The sequence below is a fragment of the Zingiber officinale genome, chromosome 9B, assembly GCF_018446385.1.
Source record: "Zingiber officinale cultivar Zhangliang chromosome 9B, Zo_v1.1, whole genome shotgun sequence".
NCBI lineage: Eukaryota > Viridiplantae > Streptophyta > Magnoliopsida > Zingiberales > Zingiberaceae > Zingiber > Zingiber officinale.
The window spans coordinates 103,625,368-103,647,385 of NC_056003.1; the positions used below are offsets into that span (position 1 = coordinate 103,625,368).

The 22,018-nt window shown below is 35.4% G+C and overlaps 2 long non-coding RNA genes across 2 annotated transcripts; both read right to left on the reverse strand.

The window, feature by feature from the left end:
* Nucleotides 1-19,862: 19,862 nt before the first annotated feature.
* Nucleotides 19,863-20,853, reverse strand: LOC122025412. Its single transcript, XR_006123697.1, has 3 exons — nucleotides 20,820-20,853; nucleotides 20,096-20,207; nucleotides 19,863-19,983 (listed from the first exon to the last, which is right to left on the reverse strand). It is a non-coding gene; the product is annotated as an uncharacterized LOC122025412 (long non-coding RNA).
* Nucleotides 20,854-20,927: 74 nt separating this feature from the next.
* On the reverse strand, nucleotides 20,928-21,199 carry LOC122025413. Its single transcript, XR_006123698.1, has 3 exons — nucleotides 21,183-21,199; nucleotides 21,019-21,102; nucleotides 20,928-20,952 (listed from the first exon to the last, which is right to left on the reverse strand). It is a non-coding gene; the product is annotated as an uncharacterized LOC122025413 (long non-coding RNA).
* Between the last annotated feature and the right edge of the window lie 819 nt (nucleotides 21,200-22,018).

The window sequence follows — 22,018 nt, forward strand, 5'->3', positions numbered from 1 at the left end:
TATTTTTTAAATAATAAAATATTTAAAAAGTAGTTATTCAACCATTAAAAATAGTGGTTGTATAAATACATGTTAAACATTTCATTTTTCATTTATCCTATCATTTTTTACTTCTTCTTTCTTCCTTTCATTCTCTATTTGTATTTAGTACATCTTTTACAAATCTTTTAAATTTTCAAATGTGAAAAAAATACATCTTCTCAAAATACTCACATTCATCCAAATATCTAATATTCTCATTTTATTCTCACATACATAATATGAAGCTGCAAGTGCACGACTATGCTGCCAAGTAATAAAAGATATCGATCCACAAAAATCGTTGATTAAGCACAAGTTTGTTAGAGTCGATTTGTAGCTAGAGGGGGGAGGGTGAATAGCTCGTTGCGCTCGTTGTCTTGCTTCGTGATGATGATATGCAGTGGAATGAGACACGAAACACACTTACAATGCTAACACGAACACTACAAGAAAAAAAGGCTAAAGACAACAATTTTTTACCGTTATCGTAGGCAATTTAAAACTATTGTTAAAGGTCCTGTTATTAAAAGCACACGCTCAAAGACAACAGTGAAAAACTGTTGTCTTTTCTTTGAGTGTGTGCTTTTAACAACAATTTTATACTACCTATGACAACGGTGAAAAATCGTTGTATTTTTTTAGATAAAAATAAAAAAATAATATATAATTTTCTAATATTATAAATCATTCAAAATACTAAATTTACAAATAAAATTTAATATACAATTTTCTAACATTAAAAAATAATATTTACAACACATGAGATTTTTCTACTTAGATGCTAGCGAAGACGTGGCACTGTAACTCCCAGTGTTCCTTAACCTGCTAAAGTCTTTCTATTTTTTCGACTTTTCGGCATTCTTCTCAATACTCTTGAGGACACCTGCTCGAATAAAGATATATATTACAAATTAGAAATCAAAATTGTACACCATATTCTAATTGCACGGCCTCACATAACCATCAAATAATTGAAATGTAATATTATTACATTTCATGCATCTCAAGATAAGTTTCTAAGAAAAAAAAGACCTCAATAGAAGAATAATCATATGAAAAAACAGACCTCTTGCAACTCTCAGCAAATTTGAAGGGCATAGGTGACAATAAGAGATAGATTTCACATCAACATTCAACCTTTAAGAAAGAATCATGTGAATAATGAGTATATGCAGCTGTGACGGGAATAAAACATCAAAATTCAAAAATCTGCAAGAAACAAGTGAAAAAGAGGGACACAATTTGCATTAAGAAGTGATTGATCACACAGTATTAAACATTTATCTATAAGGAATCTGAACTTTTTACACAATTAATAATGAAAACAACCAAACTATTTAGAACTATTATGAACACTATGTAAAAGAGTTAAATTATTCAAAGTATACGTGTTTCATAGACATAATGAACTATTATGAACACTGCATCATTTTCCTCAGCAACAGAAGCTTGTTGAGATTCATTATGAACAAGATGTTTGATTGACATAATTGGTAGTAACATGTATGCAAAAACAAAACAACTAAAAATTGTAAAACAATAAATATGAAGGTCAATACTTAGAGTTACTCAAGGAACATGAATACTTGCAATCAAGCAAGAGTTAGCAACTAACATAGAAGCTTAGTAAACTGAGAGAAAAAACAAAACAACTAAAAATTGTAAAACAATAAATATGAAGGTCAATACTTAGAGTTACTCAAGGAACATGAATACTTGCAATCAAGCAAGAGTTAGCAACTAACATAGAAGCTCAGTAAACTGAGAGAAAAAAATCCCTGATGACACAGTTCAAAGTCAGAAAAACTGAGACAAAACAGTTTATCAATACAAAATAATATAATACCATGTAGTAGATGAAGTTCAGAATTGGGTGGTCTAGAACATCCAAGTCGGCAGCTTTATCAAAAGCATTGATGAACATCTACAAAACCAATAATTAGGATTCCATACCAAGTCTCTATAGCATTTACAAATCATGACAACCAGAAAAGGCATTCTTATAGTTAAAAGCCACCATAAATTTGACCAAATCAAAAGGAGCTATAATAATGAAGCATTGTGCATTCATATAAAAGAAAGTACTGTAGCATCATACAAGGGTTTTTTCCCTCGAGTTGGCTGGAAACATTTTGACACTTTGCATGTTTGGTTACTAATTTTAGGTTGCCCATAAACTAGGAATTGGATGTAGGTCAAAACCAACAAACATGTAAACACAAAAGACTCGAAAAGCTAAGACCCAAGCCTTGCCTTGCCTAAACTGGATATAGGAGTAACACATGCAAACTAAATAACTAGAGGCCAGAAAACAAATAGTGCATCTATGACACTAATTAAAATCCCCAAAACATGTTACTGAAAAAATAATGATATATATTTTTTAGTATCTCTAGTTCACATCAGACAAAGCATGTTGATGAGACTTAATCTTCAAAACATGTTATAGAAAAAGAATGATGAAAACAAAAAATTGAATATCTCTGGTACACATCTGTTCACAACTGCGAAAGTGGAAAATGTTTCCATAATACATTAACACTCGTAAAATGGGGAGTTGAAAATACAGTATCAAGCAAACCTGCAAAGAATATCTTGGCAACAATGACCATGGCTGGGACTGACTTCCACAACAAAACCAACCATAGAGAGAACTGCATACAATTGAAATAAAATGCTATCACTAGAATGCATAAAACTGTGAGATCTTAAAAAAGGAAAAGCTAATGAACAGCTGAAAATCATGAAAAATGAAAAAGGGTAACTATGAATAACACTACATATAAGAGATGAAGAGATTGAGCAGGACAATGAAAGTTACACTATCTAAAAATTTATGAAAAAACTGGGGTTGTTTAAGAGAACAAAAAAATGAGGCCTTCAACCTTACAAAATAATGGACCAAGGAGGATCGGAAAATAAAATCAATGAGCAAAAAATCATTCACATCAAGGCACACAATTCAAATCACTTAGAATACCAACAACTGGAAGTAGGAAAACCAACGACAGACAAGGTGAAGAATTAGGAAGGGGGACGAAGAAAAGCAAGGAGGATTGAGAGTATAATACCTTACCCTCACCCACCTGAGAGCTCTAGGAAGGAGCGGTGGCAACAAGGAAAGCGTTGTGCTCCGTCGGATGATGGGGCTCTAGCAGCAGTGAGGCCATGTGAGATGGTTGGGAAGGCGAAGAGAGAAGGAAGAGCAGTGGGGAAGAGCCCCGTGCGGTCGCAAAGTGAGTAGCAGAGGAGACGGAGGGGAAGAGGTCGACAAAGGCAGCTGTCGCTTCGACAGGTGTCGGTGAAAATAGTCGCACGCGACTGAGAGAGGAGCTAGGAAAAAAAAAAACGTTAGGGTGTGTTTTGTTATCCATCTAAGATTATCAACAAAAAATACTATTTGATTTAGGTAATCGATGACTCTCGAGTAATATTCTATGTACGACACATCAGCAAAAGGGGGCATACAATCTGAAATAGGAAAACCTTGGAAAATTAACAAATTTTTTTTACCAAAAATACTCTCGAATAAGAGAAAAATATGATAACAAAGAAAAATGTACAAAAAAAATTAAAAATATAAAAATAAAATAAAAAAACTTTAAAAAAATAAAAAATATTAAAAAAATTTAGAAAAACGGAATAAAAAATAGGAAAAAGGTAAAAAAAATTAAAAACTTTAAAAATAATTTTAAAAATGTAAAAAAAATAAAAATATATATAAAAAATAAAAAAATAGAAAAAACATTAAAAAAATAAAAAAAGATAAAAAATAGAAAAAAAAACGTGAACATAATAAAATTTTTTTTAAAAATACACATAAAAATAAAGAAAAATGTGAAAAAGAAAAAAAATGTAGAGTTTAAAAAATAATAATAATAATAATATATATGGTTGGTTTTGTAACCAAGGGTAATATAGTAAAATATTAAAGTAAATTATCCATTAAAACCTTCAAACAAACAAGTTTTTGTTGCATTACATAAGTTAAACCAAACAACATTTGGTTATATTTTATTCCTCATCACCTTGGTTATGTGATTACTTGGTTATCACATAACCAAGGTTATACATGATAACTTGAACCAAACACACCCTTAGGGTTATAAAATAATTTTCGTTGTCTTAGACACCAAAACATATACATACACAAGAATTTAATAAAACTGTTTTCTATTACCATACAAACAACATTAAGGGTGCATTTAGTTGGGGGTATCCTTGATAATTCTGGTTATCCATCCAAAATTATCAACGAAAACCTTCTTTGATTTAGGTAATCGATAATTCCCAAGTAATGTTTCATATCCAACACGTCAGCAAAAGGGGCATGTAACCCGGACTCGAAAAACTTCGAAAAGCTGAAGTTTTTCTTGATTCCGAGGGTTAACAAATTTTTTTTACTCAAAATACCCTCGAATAAGAGAAAAATGTGATAAAAAAATACAAAGAAAAAAAATATAAAATATAAAAACTAAAATAAAAAACTTTTAAAAAATAAAACAAGGTAAAAAATTTTAAAAATTAAAAACTAATAAAAAAATGTAAAAAAATAAAAAATGGGAAAAAACATAAAAAATAGAAAAATGTAAAAAAAATAATAAAATTAAAAAACGTAAAAAATAATAAAAAAACATTAAAAAATTAAAAATATTTATGAGACATAAAAGAAATAGAAAAAACATAAAAAATTAAAAAACATTAAAAAATAAAAAATAGGAAAAAAATAAAAAAACGTAAAAAAAAAAATAAATAAAAAATGTAAAAAATTAAAAAAAACTTTTAAAAATAAAAAAGGGAAAAATGGAAAAAAAAAGAAATAAAAAATAAAAAAACACATAAAAATAAAGAAAAATATGAAAAGGAAAAAAATTGAAAAACATAGAGTTTTAAAAATAATAATAGTAATAATAATAATATATATGGTTGGCTTTGTAATAAGGGTAATATAGTAATATATTAAATTAGGTTATTATTAAAACCTTCAAACAAATAAGTTTTTGTTGCATTACCTATGTTGAACCAAACAACATTTGGTTATGTTTTATTCCCAAGGTTATACATGATAGCTTGAACCAAACACACCATAATAGTTATCAACCGTTGTATCAAAAAGATAATGGTTTTAAAAAACTGTTGATTTTGACATACATAAGACAACAGTTTATTAAAACCATTGTCTTTTAAAAAATAAAAACATCCAACAACAACGATTTTCAATAAAATTGTTGTTAAATGGAAAAAAGATAATAGTTTTTTAAAAAACTATTATCTATTGGGTGTGGTTGTATCTCAAATTTCTTGGAGTGGAAGGATTTACTTGGTATCCACCTCAAGATGAGGTGACTAATCCAAGGATCCACACACGACACACTCTCCACTATGAAAAACACTCCTTCTCGGTAACTACCAAAAGTGGAGAAACCTCGTACAAGACTCACACAACAAGATACAAATACATGCAAGAAGAAAATATAAGAATGGAAATGAAACACCCTCTTCTTGCATGACCTCGTTGATGAAGACGCCTCTGATCCTTTAGAAAGTGCAACAACACTTCTCTTCCAAGCTATCAGTCTGACAGTGAGTCGTAGTGAAGGATCATGTAAGCATGCTGAGAAGAAAGCTTGCCATAGCTTTATACTCGACGCTCTTAGGGCTCTCAATCGATTGGGCTTACTCCCAATCTATTGTCACGTGAGATCCGTTCCATCCCAACCGTCCATCGCTCGCTACCTGTGCAACGGTCATATCCCAATCGATTGGTCAATTGATTGGGAAGACTTGAATCGATCGGTTGATCGATTCAGAGTTCCTTTGTGCTCTCGCTAGAAAAGCCTGAATCGATCGATCGATCGATTCAACCTTCCTTGTGTCACGCGAGTTTTCTAGCCCCAATTGATCGCCCAATTGATTGGCGGTGCCCAATCGATCGCCCGATTGATTGGCGATGCCCAATCGATCGCCCAATTGATTGGTGATGCCCAATCGATCGGTTGATTGATTGGGGAAGCTTCTGTGCTCGCGATTCAGGAGTCCAATCTATCGGTTGATCGATTAGGCTGTTGTTTGTCGCAACATGGTGCCCAATTGATCAGCTGATCGATTGGGCTTGGTTCAATTTGATCACTTAATCAAATTGACCAACCCCAGCTTACTCGAGTCAAGTCTAAGTCTCCCAAACCCAACATCCGGTCAACCTTAACCTGTTGGGACTTCTTCACCAAGTGTCCGATCAATCCTTTGACCCACTTGGACTTTTCTCTTCGTGCCAAGTGTCCGGTCAACCTTGACCCACTTGGACTTACCGTCTCGTGCCAAGTGTCCGGTCTTCTATGACCCACTTGGACTTTCTTCCACCAAATGTCCGGTAACCCTTGACCCATCTGGATTTCTCAACACCAGGTGTCCGGTCAACCTTGACTCACCTGGATTTCCACGTGCCTGGCTTCGCTCACCAGGACTTTCACCTAGTTTCACTTACTAGGATTTTCCCACTGCTTGGCTTCACTCACCAGGACTTTCACTTGCCTAGCTTCACTCTCTAAGTCTTTCACCTGGCTTCACTCACTAGAATTTTCCAACTGCCTAAGTTCACTCATTAGGTCTTTCACCTGGCTTCACTCACCAGGATTTTCACTTTCCTAACCTCCAGTTAGGACTTTCCTAGTCAAGTATCCGGTCAACTTTGACGTACTTGACTCTTCTTCACATCAAACTGATCATTTCTTGACCAGTGGGGAATTGCACTAATAATCTCCCTAAACAAATTATTGTACCTGCAATCTTCATATATTGTCAAACATTGAAACTCAAATATCAAGACTAAAGCTTGAGCCAACTCAAGCTTAGTCAACTTAGTCAACCTGACCCAGGGGATATTGCAACAACAAAATTAAATTCACACAGTCAATTACCTAAGCAATCAGGGGTTGGTTGAACACTTGTGAGCAAGAGATTGAGAGAAGAGAGAGAGAGAAAGAGTGGGAGGGAGAGAGTTGGAAGGGCAAGAGAATGAAAAGAGAAGAAAGAGTTGGATTTAGAGGAGAATCTAGGATTTCAATTTCACTATGATGCTAGTTAATATCCCTATTATTGGTCTCTTTGGCGACCGGCTAGAGAGGGGTGATTAGCCTGCACAACAAAAATACAAAAATACCTTTCTCGACTTTATAGTTTAATAAATCTAACACTTGCATAAAAAATAAGAGACTAATTAAAGAAAGGAAGAAACTGCGATTTTTACTTGGTTACAAGCAGGAAGGTTATTAATCCAAGACTCTGAAGTAATAATCAAATTCTCCTTCAGGCGTGGCGAAGAAGCCTTTTATAACAGTTGAAGCACTCAATTACAAAGCTAGACTAAATCATAATTGATTATAAGTGTTCTATCTAAGCGTCTGAGACCATGGTTGTATTTATAGCCTTGGTCGGAGCACTTGGAAGGGTTTCAGGCTCCTGGGGGGATAAACTTTTATCCCCGTCGTAATTGAACACGCCACATCATGTTCCAGATAAAAAGCTGCATCGGGCGCTCGGATTCAGAAAGTCAACATTTCTGTTGACTTTCATTCCCGATCTTCCACTCCAATTCTGCTCGCATTGGTCATAGTATTCCTCTTCGGCTCCACTCGCTTGGGTAATTTCGGCCATTCAGAATAGAGGTCACCCGAACCCATTTTCTGGCCTTCGAGCAAACTTTTGCTCCGGCTTCTTGTCCCTCAGAAACGTTGTGCGCCTCCTTCTCGTCCGCCCACGTACTCTTCCACAACACCTCATACCTCGGACGCACCGAGCCCGCCGGCTCTCTCGTGTCATCCCTTTCGCTAGCTGCGTCTTTTGCTCAACTTCCTATGCTTCTAAGTTCCTGTACACTTAAACACAAGTGTTAAATACCAACAGAACCTAACTTTACTTGGTTGATGACATCAAAACTTCCACGGGGTACTTACAATCTCCCCCTTTTTTATGTGAGCAAACCCCAAGTTAAGTTAGGGTACAACCATAAAAAAAAAAATAACAGCTATAAAATAAGATTTTTGCAAGTACTAAAATAATTGTACTATCCTCCCCCTAAATAAACTTAATCTTTACTACCCCCTTTTGATCACATTAAAAATGAGGTACATTAAAAATTTCTACTTAACAACAATAAAAGTCTAAAGGACAAATAAAAAAACATTAAAGTTTAAGTTTCGAATTTTTTTAAACATATTTAAGACAGAAAGGAAAAAATGAATTTCATATAAAGTAGAAATTATCATAAAATTTTTTTTAAAAAAAAATTAACATTTGAAAATTTTCTTACAATTAAGTGATAAAGTTCTAAAAAAAATTAACTTTTAAATAATTTCTAACAAAATTTTTGATAAACAATTGAAAGTATTTTTATAACAACTAATTACTTAACAGTTAGTCAATTAAATACTTATTTCAATAATTAGCTTCCAGGCTATGGCGAGGCACTAGACCTTCTTGGATATTGGAACAACAACCATTGTCTAGATAATGCCTTTTAAAAAAAATAAATATTTAACTTTCTGTCTGAAAGTAAAAAAAATAATTAATCTAAATATAATTTTGGAACCCAAAATAGGTTCCTTCTTACAGAATTAATCAGAATTTTCTTAGAAATGTATTTCTGTAATATTTTCCTAATTTAGCCCTTATGATATTTAAAATACCAGTTTAAACTATTACATCTCCTAATATTTTAATTATTTGAGCATGCACGATTTTTTAAATATTCTATTTCTATTTTAAATTTGTCATTTTTTTATTTTTATTTTTTTTAAGTCTTCTAATAGACCAGATATAGCTAAGATTGATTTTAACTCTTTATTTTCTTTTTCTAACTTATAGCAATTCTTCGATATTATTTTTACAAACTGAAATAACTTGTCAGGAGGAAGAGACTGTACCTGACTTACCTTGTTGATCCTATAATCTGAAGCTCCCCTTGAAGTGATGCTTTCTTCTGATGTCGCTCCCCCTTGATTGATGCTCATTTCGGACGAACTTACTTCGTCTTAATTTTCTTGGTGACTTGCCACTAGCGCAAGTCCAGCGATGTCTTAATCTTCTCGGACGACGTTTCACCCCACGCCACTTTTAGATTATACTTGGTCTAGGCTAGCTTCTTGTTCTTCTCTTTGTTCTTCAATTTAGAGCATTTATCTTTCACGCGCCCTTCTTCATTGCAGTGGTAGCATCTTATTTTTCTTTTCCTTTTATTACCCTACACTTGATTAAATTTATTAGTTTTAAGTAATTTTTAAAATTTTCTTACCATGAGTGTCGTTTCATCATCATCGAGAGAAGATTCAGAATCTTGTTCGTCCGTTTTTGCCTTTAAAGTAATGTTGTGCTTTAGCTCCTTCTTCAGATCTGCACATCTTGTTTCATGGACTTCAAATGTTGAAAATAATTTTTCTAAAGTACTTGATTCTAGATCCTTAGATATATAATAAGCATTACTAATAATGCTCATTCAATAGTCCTAGGAAATGCATTAAGCGCGTTCCTTAGCAAATCTCAATTGCTTACCTTTTCTTTGATATTTATGAGTCCAGTGATGAGTTCCTTTATTCTTGAGTGAAGATGTCCAATAGTTTCTGCTTCTAATTTAATGTTCCTGATCTAGTTCCTGAGCAGATCCCGTCTCGGGAGTTTCGCCTTCGAGGTTCCTTCGTGTAGTTCCAAGAATTTCTCTCAGAGCTCCTTTGTTGACTCGTAGGCTCCGATCCGGTTGAGTTCTTGTGGCAGTAAGATGCTTAGCAGATGAAACATTGCTTTATCATTTGCCACGAAGTCGATCTGCTCCTTCTTCGTCCATTGGTATTCTTCTTTACCCTCAGGTGCTATAAAACCAAATTTCATTATTAAAAGTAAATTGAAATCTATTTTAAAGAATACCTCCATCCTTTTCTTACAGCTCGCGAATTCCCCCTCAAATTTTAGTGGGTAGATACTCGGTCCGGCCATCTCGTGTGTTTCGTTCGACGGTTAGTCCTCCTGAAGCTGTTGGGCTCTGATATCACTTGTTGGTCCCCTTGGCGATTGGCTAGAGGGAGTGAATAGCCTGCATAACAAAAACACAAAAATACCTTTCTCGACTTTATATAGTTTAATAAATCTAACACTTGCATAAAAAATAAGAGACTAATTACAGAAAGGAAGATGCTACGATTTTTACTTGGTTACAACTGGAAAGGTTGTTAAGCCAAGACTCTAAAGTACTAATTAAATTCTCCTTTAGGCATAGGCAAAGAAGTATCTTACAACAGTTGAAGCACTTAATTACAAAGCTAAACTGAATCACGATTAACTACAAGTATTCTATCTAAGCTTCTAGGACCAGGGCTGCATTTATAGCCCTGGTCGGGGCCCCTAGAAGGGTTCCAGGTGCCTGGAAAGATAAACTTTTATCCACGCCGCAATGGAACGCGCCACGTCACGTTCCGAATAAAAACCTGCTCTAAGCGACAGGATTCAGAAAATCAATATTCTGTTGACTTTTCGTCTCGATCTTCCACTCCAATTCCGCTCGCATTGATCCGGGTCTTCCGCTCTAGCTCCGCTCGCTTGGGTGATTTTGGCTATTCGAAATAAGGCTCACCCAAACCCATTTTTCGGCCTTCGAGAAAACTTTCGCTTTGGCTTCTCATCCCTCAGAAACACCTCGCACCTCCTTCTCGTCCACCCGCATACTATTCCACAGCACCTTGTACCTCGGACGTATCAAGTCCGTCGACTCTCTCCCGTGTCATCCTTCTCACTAGCTACATCTTTCACTTGACTTCCTATGTTCCTAAATTCCTACACACTTAGACACAAGGGTTAAATACCAACAGGACCTAACTTTACTTGGTTGATCACATCAAAACTACCATGGGGTACTTACACCTATGCATTGTTCGTCTCCTTACCTCCATGCTTACATTCTTGTAGGGTGTCTACTAAAAAGGGTCAAAACATGGATACTAAAATGCAAAAAGGAGGTAAGAGGTCAAATATGGAAATGGGGCAGACTAGGGATGGACAGATGTAGAAGATATGGGGAAACAAGAAAGTGTTGGGTGCTACTTGGAATACCGTTCTGTTTCCCCTGTATAAAAATTTGTACAAGCACAGAACTTTTCCTAGCACCCATGTGTTCTTAAACTTGGATAGGAAACGAAACTTAACATTTTTACTCCAAGTTCAAACCATGTGTTCTTCATAAGTTATACTTGGATTGGAAATGAAACTTAACATTTTTACTCCAAGTTCAACTCATGTGTTCTTCAGAAGTTAAATCATATTACATAAGTTGATTAAATATCTATTTCAAGGATTGGCTTCCAGGTCATTGGCGAGGCACTCAGTCTTCTTGGTTATGGGATCATCCACCACTTCCTAGACAAAGCCTTTCAAAGAAATTGAATATTTAAACTCCTCACAGTAAACCCTAGGTTTAACTAAAGAGACCTCAATCGAAGCACAAGATCGAAACACAAAATCGAAGCACAAAATTGAAACACAAAATCACTAACCTCATGTGTTGGTATTTCAGGATCCATACAAAGAAAAAACTAAACTAGTTCGCAGTGGAATAAAGAACTAGTTGTACCTTTCCTTGTAGCTAAAGACATCTTGATCTTCTGTTGTATTCCTCTCCTCTTCTTGGACGTCGTGTGGGTGACGATCTACCAAGACAAAGACACTCGACCTTCTCCTTCTTTTCCAAGCTTTCGGCCACCAAAGAATACAAAGTGAAGAGGCCTCCTCCTCCTTCTTCTTCTCCTCCAAGTAGTCGGCCACAAGGTGAAGGTCCTTCTCCAAGTGTCGCTAGCCCTTATCAAGAGGAAAGGGAAAAAAGGGAAGAGCCGGCCACAAGAAATTAGAAGAGGAGCCTTAGGTTGTGTTATTAGAGAGCATCTCCTCCTCCTCTTTTATAATCTTTGCTAGCGGCTAATAAGGAAAGTTTTTAATAAAATTCCCTTTTAATTGCTATTGTAGATGGTTACAAAAAAGGAAAGATTTTAACAAAATTAAAATCTCTCTTTTAAACCATTGAAAATAGTTATACAAGAAAAGATTATAACAAAATTTTATTTTAAACAAAATCTTCCTTTTATTCCTATAATGGTTGGTTACAAAAAAGAAAAGATTTTAACAAAATTAAAATCTCTCTTTTAACCATTGTAGATAACTACAAAAAGGAAAGATTTTAACAAAATTAAAATATCTCTTTTAACCATTGTAGATAACTACAAAAAATGAAAGATTTTAACAAAATTAAAATATCTCTTTTAACTATTGTAGATAACTACAAAAAGGAAAGATTTTAACAAAATTAAAATCTTTCTTTTAATCCATTGTAAAAGCTATAAAAGGAAAGATTTTAACAAAATTTTATTTTCAACAGAACTTCTTTTTCTCTTCTTGTATGGCCGACCCCATGCTTGGGCACCAAGCATGGCTTGGCCGTCCCACATCTTGGGCACCAAGAGGGCTTCCCCTTGCTTGGGCACCAAGCGAGGATGTGGCTGACCCCTCATTTGGGTAAGAAGGAAAATCAAAACGGGTGAACGCGAGGCTTTATAGAGGCTACAGCAGGGACCGAGAGGAGGAATTGGTTTTGGCCTCCCGATGAGCTTGAGCTTCCTATGTTCGACCCGAACACCCAACTCAAGTTCATCAATAATAACTCATACAACTAAAGAGTTATTATTGAACTACCGCACCAATCTCATATTATATTATGGGCTCCTTCTTATCATGAGTGCATTAATCTCCTTGTATTTAAGATATCGAATGGCCATTAATTAAATGAGTTACTGACAACTCACTTAATTAATATCTAGCTCCAAGAGTAGTACCACTCAACTTCATTGTCATGTCGGACTAAGTCTACCTGCAGAGTTTACATGACAATCCTTATGAGCTCCTCAATGGGGCATCATCAACCTAGATAACTAGGACACAGTTTTCTTCTATAATCAACAACACGCCATATAAATAATATTATTTCCCAACTTATTGGGCCTATTGATTTAACGAATAAATCTCACTCATTGATAAATTAAAGAAATAAGTACTAAGTATATGTGCTTGTTATTATATCGGGATTAAGAGTACACACATCCATAATAACAGAGGTTATGTTCTTTTATGCAGTCAGTATAAAAATAAACAACCTCAAATGGTCATGCTCAATACACACATAGTATACTAGTGTAATTTTATAGTCAAGATAAATTAATACCAAATTACACTACAACCATTCCAATGGTTTGTCCCAATCCATCTTGGTTGTGAGCTACTATTTATAATTTATAAGGAACTGATAACATGATCTTCTGTGTGACATCACACACTATGTTATCTACAATATAAATTAAATGGACAACTGCATTTAACTAAATGCAAACATTTGACCAATGTGATTCTCATTTCAAAATAAATGTTCATACAAAAAGCTAGTCTTTTAGCATACATCCTAACAATCTCCGACTTATACTAAAAAACTATGCTACCATATATGCTGCCATACATCTGATTCTCATCCCCTCAACATGCCCATCAAAAGCTCTCACCAGAAGGGCCTTAGTGAAAGGATCTGCCAGGTTATCTTCTGATGTAATCTTGGTGACAACAACTTCTCCTCACTTTACGATGTCTCGTATCAGGTGGTACTAGCACTCAATGTGTTTACTTGCCTTATGGGCTCGTGGTTCCTTTGAGTTTGCTACTGCACCACTATTATCACAATAAATTATGATAATTTTGGGCAAATCAGGAATCACATCTAAGTTCATCAAGAAGTTTCTGATCCATACAACTTCTTTGGCTGCCTCAGAGGCTGCCACATACTCAGCTTCCATGGTGTAGTCCGAAACGCATTTCTGCTTAACACTCCTCCATGTTATGGCTCCATCTCCCAAAGTAAACATATATCCTGAGGTTGACTTACTATTGTCTCTATTTGATTGGAAGTCCGAATTTGTATAACCCACATGGAGCAAATCATTTGTCTGGTAAACTAGCATATAATCTCTAGTCCTTCTCAGGTATTTTAATATATGCTTTATGGTAGTCCAATGTCCCAGTCCTGGATTACTTTGATATCTGCTAACCATGCCCACGGTAAAACAGATATCTGGTCTCGTACATAGCATTGCATACATTATGCTTCCTACAGCCGAACCATAAAGAATTGCCTTCATGTCCTCTATCCCCTTTGATGTCTTAGGAGACATCTCTTTAGATAAAGGTACTCCATGCCGAAAAGGTAGAAAACCTTTCTTGGAGTTTTGAATGCTAAAACGAGCTAGGATAGTATCGATATACGAAGCTTGGGATAAGCACAACATCCTTTTCTTGCGATCCCTTATTACTTTGATCCCAAGAATATGTCCACATTCTCCCAAGTCCTTCATATCAAACTGCTTGGACAACCATACCCTTACGTCTGACAACACTTTGATATTGTTGCCAATAAGTAAAATATAATCTACGTATAATACAAGAAATACAACCACGTTTCCGTCACTCTTCTTGTATACACAAGACTCATCCGGACACTGAATGAATCCATAAGACTGGATCACTTCATTAAACTGGATGTTCCAAGATCTCGAAGCTTGCTTCAGTCCATAATAGACCGATTGAGCTTACATACAAGAAGCTCTTTGCCCTTCGCAATGAATCCCTCTGGTTTCTTCATGTGTATGTTTTCTACAAGACTTCCATTAAGGAAAGTTGTCTTGACATCCATTTGCCAAATCTCATAATCCATATGAGTGGCAAAAGATAAAAGAATCCGGATAGACTTAAGCATGACTACCGACGAAAAGGTTTCCTCATAATCGATTCCCTCTTTCTGAGTATACCCTTTTGCAACAAGTCTTGCTTTGAAGGTTTCCACCTTCCCATCTGTCCCTCTTTTTCTTTTGTAGATCCATTTACACCCAATGACTTTTACATCATTTGGTGGTTCTATAAGCTCCCAGACCTAATTAGAATACATAGATTCTATTTCAGAGTTCATTGCACTTTGCCAAGATACTGCATCTTTATCTTGGAGTGCTTCATCATATGTGCAAGGATCAGGTTCATGTTCACCAGGGATCAAGTCCGAAGACTCTCCCCAAAATATAAATCTATCGAGTTGCCGAACAACCCTCCCACTACGACGTGACACTACTTGTAATTGTGCATCATTTGTGATACGTGTTGCAGTTTTTTATGGTATCTCATCTTGTACCGTTGGTACTAAAGTAAACGTATCTTCTCTTATTTATTCAAGAATAATTTTACTCATGAGTTTGTGGTTCATTACATAGGCCTCTTCTAAAAATCGAGCATTGGTACTAACAATGACCTTCTGATCTTTAGGACTATAAAATAAACCACCTTTCGTTCCTTTAAGATAACCCACAAACAAGCGAACTTCTGTACGTGATTCCAACTTATCAGTGTCTCCCTTCAGCACATGTGCTGGACTACCCCAAATCCGAATATGCTTCAGACTAGGCTTACGCCCATTCCACAATTCTGTGGGAGTAGAGGGTACTTACTAACTTAGAAGGTACCTAGTTCAGAATGTACACTGTCATTTCCAGAGCATATCCCCAAAACGACACTACAACAAAAACCCTCATAGACATCGATTTTCCACCGGTGTCTATTTCATTTTCGACCGATGTCTATGAAGCGGATGTTAAAAGTCTGCCATTTTAGACATCGGGTTAAAACCGATGTAGTATCACTTTACGACACCGGTCTTCGAATCGGTTATTAACCGGTGTAGTATCACTTAACAACACCGTTTCATCAACGGTGTAAAATCGATGTAATATTGTATGTTAATAACACCAGTTTTGGCAGCGGTAAATGACCGATGTAATATTAGTTAATAACACCGATTTTGCAGCGGTGGAAAACCGATGTAATATGTATATTTTTTAACAGCACAAATTTAATTTCCAAAATAATGAAAAACCGACAATAATAAAAAAAATACACAAATATTCACAAATTATACAAATATTCTTCATTCAACAATATCCATAAAATACACAAATATTCACAAATTATATAAATAATCTTCTTACAACAGTATCCATAAAATACTCAAACATTCTTTTTACATCAAAAGCTAGCTAATAGATATCAAAATCAAGGTAGAACATTCTTTTAACACATCAAGGTAGAATCACACTTCAAATGTAATCTAGCATGCATTCAGCCCACTCGAACCGCACTTCATCAATTTCAACTCTGGAGTACTTGAAATTTGTAAACTGTAAAAACACATAAATCAACCATATGTCAAATAACTAAAACAAATGTGTACATGTATCAAATAAAATAGAATACTGAGTTTTTAAAGGTTGCTGTGGAAGATAACGAATATAACATAGAATCTAAAACTTTCATATATGACACTTAGTATATGCTGCTTAGAATATAACATAGATAATTTGCTCCTTCTAATTCAAGTGTACAGATTGATAAGAACCGACAGCATCATACAACAACTTACTAGGCATGATAATGGTTGAACAAAGAAATATGACTACACAACAAATCTAGTGAAGGAAGCATAGAAGAACAAAGCTACCTCTGATGAAGAGATATATTATTTATTGTACTACCTCTGATGCCATCTTGGTATCCTGAATATCCTGCACTAAGCCCCCTATTTTCTGTGATTTCTGCTACCAACCACAGCAGCAAGGAATGCGGTAAGAAGGCAGCTGCCTTCTTAAATAATAAAATTGATATGAGTAATAAAGAATAAAATTTATACTTGGTATATAAGGCGGTTAGGTACCAAGTTATTTGATTCTAGGTCCTACTGTCAATCCGCAATGGAAAACCAGCACGCTATCCTTTTCACTTTCAACTCCTTAATCCAATTCCCTCTTCAGATTTAGCTGTCCGTGGAATTCAGATGATCAGGAAATCAAACAAATAAAGTACAGAAAATCTAATTCCATTTTGGTGACCAGAATTTCAAATTTTCAACTAATGAAACTTCATGATCGCATCTATAATACATATAAATAAGCCAGCAACCCCTTCATTGCCCAGTTTGACAGGGCTTCCTAATGTGAAAGAAAGTTTATTGTGGTCTTAATAGAAAGCTTTTCAAAATGAGGTCTAATTTAAGGGTTTTATGTAAAAGAGTATATTGGTTGGCTTTTAGAAACAATGAATAAAATTGTATGTAAATAAATAAAATATAACATACATATCAAAAGAATGTTCAATAAGGAAAAATGGAAAAGAAACTATCTGAAATATAGTAGCATACACAAACTACAAATCTAATAAAAAAATTTAAAAGAGGGCCCAGGTAAGTCAGCTACTTGCTTACTTGCAAAGTCAAGTGTTTGTAATTCACCTATCAGCAAGAGTGATTATGCTCCTGGCTGCAATCTGAGGCTAGGGCCCTTGAGCTTAACAATAAAACCAGTCCAACCATGCCTCAATTTGAGATTTCTTCTTTATTACTCATATCAATTTTCTTCTTTAGGTTTGATTACCCATTTATCTTAATAGGTTAGGTTAAATTCGAGTATCAATGTGTTAGATATTTAGAGGAAGTTGAGCAGGTTCAAATATCCACAGGCACCCATGAATAAAAAAAATGTAATCAATACTTTAATCCTAAGGTTACCATTTACGATAGCTTATCCAGCCACTCTACTCATGCAGCTCCTAATCTCTAATTCCTTTCTTCTTAGCCAATCATTTAGTCTCCAACTAGTATCTGGTTTGTAACAAAAGCATAGCATCCGGTTTGCATCAAAAAAATCATTGTAACAAAAGCATAACATCCGGTTTGTATCAAAAAAATCATAGCAAGCACCAGGGGAAAAGCATCCGGTTGTTCACAAAAAAATCATTGTAACATAGAAACACATCAAGCACCAGGGGAAAAGCATAGCAGCAGCAAGATCTCAAAAGCTAAGAGACGTTCATAATCAATCAAAATCAATGAGTTTGTATCAATTATGATACTGAAACAGTTTTGGAAAATGCAACAAATTATCTTTAGGGCTTATATGCAAAATGGAAAATATTGTATTATTTCCATTGCTGGAAGTGAATCCTTGTAGTCAACTCCAAAATTTTTAATTATATCTTTCATATATCGCATGATATAAAAACCGCATTGCTCCGCATCCGGTTGTTGAGGAGCCTATGTTAGAAAAGAAATATTGGAATAACTCCTTCAAGGATAGTGAAATAGTTGCTAATCAAAAGGACATACCTTGACAACTACCCATGTTGGTTGTTTTTTCCCTTTCCTTCCAGCCTCCGCATTATACATTTTCAAGGCCCTTCATGCATATAACCCGTGGGAATTGTATTGCCACATCAAAATACTTACATGTTTCAACAAAGGTAAGAAAAGAAGCCAAAAAACTTACATGTTGACAACATATTTCCAATCTTGATCACGAATGCGGTGACTAAGAGGATCCAACAAAAAAATAATCTCCTTCTCAACATTGATGATAGTCAAAATCCAGTGAAAACTACACAAAGAAATATAATTAGTATATATATGCATCTTGCAAGTTCTCAAAATATGCAAGTGAGAGTGATATATAATGTTATTCTTACTCACCCAACGTTGCATGGCACGACAACCAATTGACCAGATGAGGTACCAATTAGCCTACTGCTTAAGTAACAAGCCCTTTTATTCAACTGTTCTTGGATGAAATCTCTATTCTGATTTCTTGATGGTACATATTCCACAGGCACTGGATCCACCAATCTGAAATCCTGCAGCAACATCTTTTCCTGCATCTTTCTATATAGATGCCTACAATTGGAAAATATCCCAAAAAAATGATGAAATCTAAATTAATGAAACACATAAATAAAGTCCAATTCAATTGAAAGCTTACCACATATACACAACTATGCAAGTGTCTGTGATTGGCTTCAATTCACAAAAGAGAAATATGTCATCGCAATTAACATGGACTGTGCGCTCCATGCCAAATACATCAGGAACTAATTCCAAAATCACATTCTCTGTTTCATCAAGACGCTGAAAATAACTATATAAGATGTGTAAGGGTCTTGGCACATTGGACGATTGTAACTTAGACTTCTCTTGTCTGTTGTCAACTTGTTTCTTCCTGGTCTTCTACATATGTAGATGCAACCGTATATATATTAGATATGTGACATACTTGAAATGTACACAAAATTTAGACAACACTTTATCACATTTACCTCATCCCGCATGCTAATTAAGTGCACAGCAACGCATATTATCCCAATCAAATTAAGCCTATCATCATTGCCAATTGCAAGGATAGCCTCCACAACCATGTTTGCAAAAAACTCCTTCTCACCACCAATTAACTTTGAAGAAAGTGTAGTAGCTGCACATTTAGCCAGCAAGGATTTCTTCTCTTCAAGACTTTTTCCCTCTATGCTTACGACAAGATCTTTAATTTTGTTGATGGCCTAGAAAAGTTTCCATTCTCCCTAGGTGGGAGACTAGATCTAATTTTCCATGGCCAAGAACTTGGAAAGTTGTATATGCTTCATACCTTAAACTATAAACCATGCAGCTGATGCTTCTGCAAACCAAAACTAAATCAGCTTAAAGCATCAACATTATGAGTTGACAAATAAATTTGTAAAGCTTTAGAATTGTCTTCTCATAATTTTTTTCTATATAACAGATTCAAAATTTTACAATAAGCTGAAATATACTAATATAAACTTAAAGCAATAGACAACTATCACATTACAAGGTTTATCATTCATATCACAAAGGAACCTAATAGCACAACCATTAGTCTTTCTAAAGATAATAGAAGGTTCTTTAAGGAGCTTACCTTGGCTACTTTATTGGACGAATCTATACTCCAAAGGAAAAGATTTCCTTCATCAATGCTGATTAGTCTATCATGCTTCCCAGATGGCCACCAAAGGACGCTGACAAGCATACCAATAAGGAGTCATTAAAAGGTGCTTGGAGCCCAAGTATCTTCTTTTCTTTTAATATCAGCAAAAACTGGAAAACACAAACATGCCAAAATGAGATTACCACTTGATCTTAAAAGAATGCTTGTCAAGGGAGACCAATTGTTCGAGTTGTGGGGCATTCGACTGTCCATAGAGCTCAGGAATCTTCCAAACAGAAGCCCCATATGCTTCACCTTTAGTTCAATGCAAACTTTATTAGTTTTAACACAGATAGGGCTGGAATCATTTCACAGAAAAAGATCAATACCCTAAAAGTATTAGCATAACTGTACTTCATTCAAATAGAAAACAAAAGTGCTCAAAAAATATCATAGGGCAGAGTATGAGTTTTAACTCATTCAGACACAACAAGAATGAGAGAAGTGCTATACAAGATAAACAAAATAACAAATATTTCCACAATAAACTATAGCTCCACGAACAAATTTTCCCCTGAAAGGATTTTTTCATGTAAACCTGTATATACTGTCCCTTTTCTATAATTCACAAAATTAAAAAGGATTCAAAAGTTAGATATATGATGCAAGGCTAAATCTCATGAGTGAATAAACCATACATTTATCATTCCATTTTCGAACAGCTTATGTGGTTAAACAAATTTCCTTTCTTTCCTAGAAAAAAACCAATTACAGAACTACATCGAGACTAAACATAAGGGTCATCTAGCTTAGCTTATTCGCATTCAGAAACACTCACCTACTTACTATTCTACATTTCTGAAGAACACACTGCCACCCATTAATTCAAGACCAAGTTACTACGGCTCCAAGTCATCGTTTACTCACCAGAAGTGAACACTGTAGAGAAAATCCTGGGATCAAATGGGCAAGTCTTGAGATCCCAGATCTCGTTTGGGTGATAGAAGAGACCATCGTATATGAGCTCCGATCCTAACGGCGAAAGTCGGATCAGATGCACCTAATAAACAAAAACACCGAAATCACCCACAAAATCATTAGATCGAGATCGACGAGAGAGATGAACCTCGTTTTCCTCTTTGAGGCTGAGAGTTCCGGCGAGGAAGCTGGTGTGGTCAACGTCGGCCTTAACGTCGGCGATGCATCGGGCCTGGGGAAGGAGTGGAGAGGAAGACGAATTAGTAGAGTTCCAAAGAAGAAAGGAGTTGGAGTGGTTACCGCCATTGCGACCTGGTACTTGAGGCCGCTGTAGACGATTCCGGTGGAGGCCCCCCGCATTGTGGCGCGAGTAGGGAAGGTGGTTTCCGATCGCCGGAGGAAAGTGGTGGTACGTCGCGACGATATAGGTTTAGGGCTAAGTATGGGTGGACGGCGCAATATAGGTTTAGTTTGGAGGGAAGAGTGAAGTGTTGTAAATTTTGGCTAAGTATGAGTGGAAAAATTAAATTATTTTATTTTATCATAGACACCGGGTTTTAAAAACCGTTGTTAAAATCGGTGTCTATTAACAGAAAAAGGCGCTTATAGACATCGCCTAAAAAACTGATGTCTAAGAGCAAAAATCTGCGCTCATAGACACCAGTTTTTGGAAAAACCGGTGGAAAATACTCAAAAACATCGGTTTTTGCTTAAAACCGTTGTTGTTCCACCGATGTCTATGAGAGTTTTTCTTGTAGTGCAAATTTGGTAATTTTGAATACCTCATCATTGATCTAACCATTTCCATAAGAGTCATATTCCTTCATTCTACCACACCATTCTGTTGGGGTGTACCAGGTGCAGACAGTTGGGATTGAATCCCGGCCTCTGATAAGTAACTCCTAAACTCTCCTAAGAGGTACTCGTCACCACGATCAGACCATAGTGTCTTGATACTTTTACCATGACGTTTCTCCACATCAGCCTTGTATTCTTTGAACTTATCAAAGCACTCAGACTTGCGGCGCATCAAGTAAATGTACCCATATCTCGAATAGTCATCTATAAAAGAGATAAAATATTCGAAATCACCTCTTGCCTGGATAGTCATAGGTCCATACAAATCAGAATGAATCAATTCCAACACA